The sequence below is a fragment of the Alligator sinensis genome, unplaced genomic scaffold (genome assembly GCF_000455745.1).
Source record: "Alligator sinensis unplaced genomic scaffold, ASM45574v1 scaffold121_1, whole genome shotgun sequence".
Classification (NCBI taxonomy): Eukaryota; Metazoa; Chordata; order Crocodylia; family Alligatoridae; genus Alligator; species Alligator sinensis.
Genome location: NW_005841910.1, coordinates 3984199 through 3991965, shown reverse-complemented (window position 1 = coordinate 3991965; position 7767 = coordinate 3984199). Strand labels below are relative to the sequence as shown.

Here is a 7767-nt window from a genome sequence, read left to right as displayed (position 1 = left end):
GGGGGGGGGCGGGGGGGGTTTAAATCCTCTTTGTTTCAAATCCTATTTACTTTAAAAAAAAAACCCTTGATATGCCCGACCCCTGTGTAGAATCCAGGGGGGTGACTTTTTACCTTGGAGGCATTTATTCTCCTCTTCAACAGCCCACATTTCAGCCTTCCCTTGGCTCCAATTTGCTTTCTGCCCCTTGCCAATGAACTGAGCAGCTCAGCACACCCATCGCCCCCACCTCCACACACACACATGTACAGAGCACTGTACTCCGGCTAACAAGCCCAGCTGAGGAGCAGGTAGAATAGCTGGAGGCATGGCATCACGCTAATACTGCTCCTGGTACCCAAACTAACCCGATTACCTGTGCCCAGCTGCACGGGTTTGTGCAGACGCATCCTACATGCAAAGCTAACAAGCATGCCAGGCCCCAGGATGCAGCAATATGCAAAACAAGTGGCCGAGGTTCCCATGAATCGAGGAACTGGGTTCTTGCTCACTTGCTAAGTCTCAGATTGAAAACCCAGGTCTAGCCCATGACCAAACCTTGCTCTTCAGATAACTGACCTCACTTACCCACAACAGCCTCCATCCCCCAAGCACTATGATTTTCAGCCTCTGAAGAGAAGGGAAATTAAATGCAACTTATTCTGTTATCCCAAGCCTCTCATGGTCAGCACGTGCCGCCAGCAAGCGTACAGAACTTCTACATATGCATTATTGATAAATAAGTCTTCTGTCTCCAGGGCTGTCAGATGAACACCTTTCATAAGCACAAAAGTCAGAACAGCAAAGCTTACAAACATGCTCTTACAGCAGGAACGACCAGGAAAGGTAACCTGGGCCAAACTTTCTTTGGCAGAGGTCAGCCTTCCCTTGGAGGACAGCACCGTGCTTCATTTTGCCAGGCAGAACCGCATCCTGCTTTCAAGGATAGACAAGTTCAGCGACTTCCCACGAGTGACTTAGCTCAAAACAGATTTGAGTGGTGAACCACTGCATCCGTGCAGCTCTGTTCAAAGTCTTTCCTTGCAGCAGGAAAGGACATTTACAATCAAGTACTTTCATGATGGAAGTACTTTAGATGCAATTAATTTTCCGCTATATATTTTTGTCGGGGAAAGCTTTCAAAACAGTTGTCTTCTGCTTTAATAAAACAATTGACTATGTAAACAGTACGAGATATCAACCGGGTGGTGAGGCAGCCCTTCCTTTTAAACCTTCCTGCTCACTGAGCAAGTTCTATATGCAGCGCATTGGTTTTACTGGGAGAGCATCATTAAAATTTCAGTTAGTTTCAATTTGCTTTGGAACAAGAATCTGCTCTCAGGCAGCGAGCCTGCAAACAAGAGCCCGTTTGCTTTATGTTACACACAGAACGAGACTCCTTGAAGTTAATGGGACCATTCAGAAACACGGAGCGAAGCACAGGCTCAAGTCTTAGCAGGCTCCGGATATTACACTGCTGTGTAACGTGAATCTGAGCATTCATCTGCTTCGCTACAGCCTTGCTGCTGTCTTGCGATGATGTGTAGGTGGAATATTAACAAAGTTAGAAAACAAAACCCTGTTTCTCTGCACGTTTTTTTTCTTTAATTTAATTAAAAAGAAAAAGTCTGTGCGAGCTCCTTCCTTTGTGTTTCCCAACAAGTCATTTCTTGCCAGCATCTCTCAAAGATATAGGTTCACCAGCCAGGAGCCCTTCATTTTTTGCTACGTGACGCTCTAAGCACATTGTTCTTATATTACATAAATGTCAATCATGGAGGAGTCTTTGGAAAGCATTTTCATTGGAGTCCAGTCAGTTCTGGCCCGCAGAGGCACTCTCCTACAGCCTGGTCGAAGCAGCCAAAAGCTTTTCAACTCCACCTGGGTTGTTTCATTTGGCAATGCTCAGTTTAATTGTTTCTTTGACAGTTAAAGATTCAAGCAAGGAAGAGGCAAGGGAAGGCAGAAGTAGCAAGAGGTCTCAGGATGCAAAAGGTCCAGGAAGAAGCAATGCCCTTAGCAACAATCAAAGTCTGCAAAAACAGGCAAATGCAAGCAACACCTAGGGTGCTGACAGACATGCAGCTCCCTGCTCTAACTCGTGGCGCTTTACAGAAAGCATCATGAGTTAGAGTGACTCCCCAGTTCACTTGTTGGGTGAGGGGGGCAAAAAAAAAAAATAAATAAATAAAAAAAATCAAGCTCCACTTTGGCGCCAATCCAGATGAAGACCTGCCTGCCAGCAGACTCTCTCTCCTGGCCCTGCACCCCGCTCCCAGCTCTGGTGCTGTCTGCAGGATGGGGGAGGGAGAAGGGAGGGGAGAGAGCTCTGGGCTGGGGTTTGCCCAACCTGAGTTGGAAGGAAGGGAGCTGGGAAGAAGGTCATGAGAAGGATGGGGGTTCAATCCACCTGCCCCCACCCCCAACTCAGGTTGGGCAAACTCCAGCCCACAGCTCCCTCCCTTTCCCTTCCTGCAGACAGAGCAGGGCTGAGCTGCATCACCCAGCCCCGACTGACACAGGGACTGACAGAAGTTAATGAAGCTGCTCTCTCATTAGATGAGGGTTAATTTGTTGCATAATCGGGCACTTTTAAAGCACTCTCCAGCCCTGCACTTCTGTCAGGGCATGACTGTAGAGAGCTTTCAAAGGGCTGATGGCACAAGAAGTATCCCTTCTGTCAGCGCCCTTACTGCATTGGTTTGCTCTGCCTCCCAAATCACCACTGGTCATTACAGTCCCTATTAAAAGACAGCCCAAGTACAAACACACACAGCACAACACTATTACTCTCATTATTAATCCAACCACAGGACAAGAATCAGGAGGGAGAGGGAGGAGAGGGGTCCTGACAATGCAACTCTCCCTCCCGAGCAACAGGTACATGTCCACGTTCAGGAGCCACATGGCTGAATCAAAGTTTGAAAGAATAAAGAGCTACCAGTTCTCACAGGAGGATTAAGCCATCTTCCAAGGCTAGGACTTAAGGCAGGGCTGTCACACATGGTAGCAAAGGTCATTCCTTCGAGTCACCAGGAGCAGTTAGTGCTCAACAGAAAACAGGCTTCTGGGATGGCAGCTCTCTCTACAGAAAGTTAATCCCCAGTGTGCAGAAGCATCCAAGATGTTAGGAGGTATTTTAATTTTCTCCCATGAGATACCACTCACCAACAATGGTGGTATCCTCTTTCCACCTTACTCTATTAGTCATATTTTTTTATCCTTTCTTCTCAAAAATCAATACAATTCCAGGGTATGAAAGTCAGTCCAACGTGCTCCCAGGTGTAGTAAAATAAAACTGAGGCTGAAATTCCAGCTGCAAATATGGACTTTAACAAGGCCTGATTTCCACATTGAGTCTTGTATCTTCTTGCCATGGGATTGTTAATAATGGGGGGGGATTTTCCCAGATTAAAATTATTTTTCTCCTCTCTTATCGGCATGAAGCCAGAACAACTAGCCCAAGCAAAGGTGTATACATCTCCACTTGGATACCTGCAACACACAGAGGAAATAGGTGTTTCTTAAGCAAACTTCTCTGCTATATTGTGAAGGAAAAAAAATGAACTAAATGGAAGCAAGATTTATAAAGAGGGACATTAACTCAGCTGGGGGAACAATGCTCAAAACAGCCCAGCTCAGTCTCAAAAACTAGACTGGCCAAAACTCTGGAAAAGGGTTTAGATTCCCCATCTCCCACCGTAAGAGCTGTCTTGCCTTGAAAAGGAACTCAGCCTCCGACTGGAAACGAACCATATGGATGAAAAAGATGGTTTAGGATATCCATTATCTCTGTCTCCCTTTTATGATGTCCTGACAGCGCTGTATACATTTTCAGGCAGGATGTTTCACATTGGCTCTATAAACTAGTAGATTATACATTTATGATGGGGTTCGAACGGTTGGATACAGTTAGAGCCGCTTCCAAATGTATATTTAAAATGTGTGCGTGTGTGCACGTGCTTCTCCTCCCCCTTAAGACTTCCTTTTCTTTTCGTCTCAGTTTTGACAATAGTTCAAAACCTGAAACAAAACATGATCTCCTAGTACTGGGTATAATATATCACATGGTCCATATACAGGACTATACACTGAGAAGTTGAAAGCAGCTGTCTTATGCTATGCCCTTAAAACAAAAAAGGCTAACTGAAGCTGCAGTGTGTGCTCAATCAAGGTCCATTACACATTTTTTCAGGAGCGCGTGTGTGCATTTCACCTCCATTATATATTTTCCAGAAATTCCTGGAGTTTCAAGGCGCCGCGTTTGATGGTGTTGAAAGTTTTTCTCATCTGCTCATTATATCCCATCTGTAGCATTGTTAACAGCTGTTGAAAGCACTGATGCAATAGGATTGGGAGTTGAGGGGAGAAGTTTAATGTCCCAAACAGGCTGGATCCCAACAATGGAAGCTTCTCTGTGACACCCATTTTTTAAAAGTAAAATGTTGACCTCATTAAAAAAATATAAATGCACCTATTCTAAGCTGCCCAGGGCACTCCTATTATAGAGAACCAGTCTTTATAAAACAATGACATGTTTTGAGACCGTTACAAAGAGGAAGCTATACAAGTCACTTAATACACTACAATCTAGTTTCTGAACTCTGCATTTCATGTAATTGTATGTCCATGTGCCCGAAAGGTTTTAAGTATTGACCAATCCTAGAGCATATGGCTTGTGCTAGTTCTGCAGCATCTCTAATTGCAAATCCAAAGGCATTCAAGCCTCTGCCTCTCTTCAATCAGTCCCTTCTTCAGTGATGTGGTGATCCAAAAAGCCCCTGACCAGTCACATGGCTTTACACGGTCTACAGCTGTCCTCAGCTGCTCAGAGATCCTAAAAATGAATGCATCTGCTTTGTTACCATCTCCATCACCAGGCAAATCTTTACCTGCACCATGAAAGTGGGAATTTATCTATCAAGCACAAAGAAGGGGTTATACTGTAGCATGCCAATTAAAATCTAACACTAGCAACTCCATTGAAACACATTATCCCTGGATTTGGGGTATAATCTATGTAAACCATCATCTAACAGCCTGCTTAAATTAACTGGGTCTGACCACGCTTGCAATCAGCTGCAAGGACCGGTCTAATTTATGCTCATTATCAATGCCTGTCCAGACAAGCACTTGCCTTCATCGTGCCAAGTGGCACCAGGGGGCTAAGAGCTGTTCCACAGGCTGTGAACTCTGGCAAGCAAGGTGCTCTTGTTGCAAGCTTCAGCTCTCAGACGCTCTCCCTTTCCAAATCCACGTGGCTCCCTGCATGCTTTGCACTGACCAATGGACTCAGTGAGGTGCAACAAAGAGACGGAGGCCGACATTGCTGGCCCGCCCCTCGTCTGGTCTTGGGCTGATGCTGTCGGTTGAAATCAGCAGGCGGCAGAGAAGGCAATGACAGGCCCGGGTGTTTTCAGAGAACCATGCAAGTGGGAAGGCCTCCCAGGGAAATCATCTCTGCCCTGGCACTGTGGTGTCCTGAATCATTATTTCTCATGCATCTGCGATAGGAGTGTCTACCTCCATTTATGGAGCATCCACCACCTCATGCACAGCTGGCTGCCAGGGTGTGTAGAGAGATCTCTTCTGTCAAAGCAGCTGGTTAAAACAGAATATAAATCTTTACCTGCAAGGCAGAGCACAAAAAACTTGGGGCTTGATTCTCCTCGTTTACCCTATTCTGAGTCAGGCACAGCCCTTTCAAGATACTGGAGTTGTGCCAGCGTAACTAAGGTTAATACCACTTAAATCTCCTCTCCCTTAATGTTAAATAATGAAGTTTGAAACTACTCACATGCTTGCAGACAAGACCACAGCATTGCCTGGACTGCTGCCTTCCAACTCCAAGGCCCACGGTGGATGGCAAATGCCAAAATGTAACTCTTCCTTCAATTCCCACTCCTCCTGCTTAGCATAAATGACATCCTAGCTGCACACAGCTTCATTTCTACATGTCACTTTGAACAGACAGTCAAATACAGTCTGAACACTGGCCAGCACACTGATACATCCTAGCTCAAGAGTTTGTAACTCGCAGGAGTGGGAAACGACAAGAATACAGGGGCAAATTCTGACCTGTTTTATACAGGTGTAAGTCAAGTGTTAGCCTAAAAGTCAAGATCAGCAGGTTTTTAAACCCCAAACACCCAACCTGAAACACAAGCTGCTGTTACAACTACAGCGGTCACTGCTCCTCTAGATTACAGTCTGAGTTTCCCAAAACAGAAGCCAACTATTCCTTCTCTCCCTGTTTAGGATACTCTGATTAGTCCTAGATTCAGTAGCCACAAAAAGTTACAGCTACTTTTCAGGTTAAGCTTGGAAATCTCAAAAACCCAATACACCTTTGATTGCTACAGCTTCAGATTTGTTTTATTGTGGATTCAGAGCAGGTGAACTGTCCAGAGGATCAAACTCTACTGTTTATTAGAGCGTAGGCTACACACAGGATGCAGAAGAGGTTTGAAAATAAGTATGAAGGATCAGATAATGCAGCCAATTATGTCATCTAATCCATTCATAGTTTAGGCCACCACCTAAAACTGTATTTACTGGATTTGCCAAACACTTGTAGGCAGCCACACTTGCCTTGCACAGGCATGGATTTGTCCAGATTTCTAGCTAACTACTGCAGAAGCTAACAGGGCTTCAATGAATGTAGTTAGCACAATCACAGTTATCTGGAAGCCAGCTGTGTGCTTTTTGCCACAAACTGTTTAAAAGGATAGGACCCACTTTGCATGCAGTGTGGGGGTAAGGGTGGGAAAAGCAACTCCTTCCCACCATCCTTCCAGTCCCCAGTTCTCCGCTGAGGTTGCCACAAAGCCTGCAATGAAGGATAGTGGTCTTTACGTGTCCATTCACATTCAACAGATCTCATCACCTTCGCCTAGTTATGAAAACACCACTTCGAATAAACCTTCCCAAGTTTAACAGTCTGCTTCGGGTTTGTTTTTTTAAGTATAAACAGAAAACTGTGGAACTTCCCCCCAGTTTCCACTGCTGAAACACATTCACAGTATTTAGTCCTGGGAAGCAGATAGCAATTTTGCTACCCATAGAACACATCAGCTTTAGCAAATTAAAGCAACAACAACGGGCTGGCAGAAAACCACACAAAAAGTCACCTGCAAGTCAGACCTCAGGAATTCACTTGCTCCTATAATGCTTGAAATTATAGGATTCCAGGGCTCATTTAAGAATAGAAAATCTCCAGACAATTATTGCCTTTGAATAAGATAACATGTATAGAACTGTAGTGAATAATCACTGCCAGGCCTTCTCGCCACGTGCTTTGGCGCTTTCACTACATCAAAACAGTCAAACTAAAGACCAATTATGTTTGTGGACTTAGTCAAGACCTCTCAAACCAACAAGGCAAATTTCTATAGAGAACTGACCAGACTTTAAAACTCACTCACCTGAAAGGAACAGAAATCTTGGCAAGGCAAGGATTGCTACTTTCTGCAGAATAAGCTCTCTCTCTTTTTTTAAAGGTAAGAGCAAATAGCTAAACAAAGAAAATCCGTCTGAAAAAGTCAGCAAAGAACATTATTTCCGTCTCAGTGTTGACCTTCTCTGTGTCTGCTGAACTAGCTCTAGATTCTTGCCCTTATGATCACGAAAATATCCTAGCCCAATGCAGTCCCAAGTAACCACAGTACAGCAGTCTTCTTAAGTCTGCAGATGAAACTCTCCGCTCCGTGCCTCTGCTCAGAGCTTTCCCATTGTGCAGCTGAGTAAAAACTGATTCAAGACGTGACTTTTTTCACACAGTGGCCAGAC

The 7767-nt window shown here is 44.8% G+C and overlaps 1 long non-coding RNA gene across 1 annotated transcript in view; it reads right to left on the bottom strand.

Moving 5' to 3' along the window:
- Window positions 1-7549, bottom strand: part of LOC102384266 — a 44906-nt gene extending 37357 nt beyond the window's left edge. Inside the window, exon 1 of the long non-coding RNA XR_323241.2 lies at window positions 7404-7549. This is a non-coding gene — a long non-coding RNA (uncharacterized LOC102384266). The remainder of the gene's footprint in view (window positions 1-7403) is intronic.
- Window positions 7550-7767: the final 218 nt, after the last annotated feature.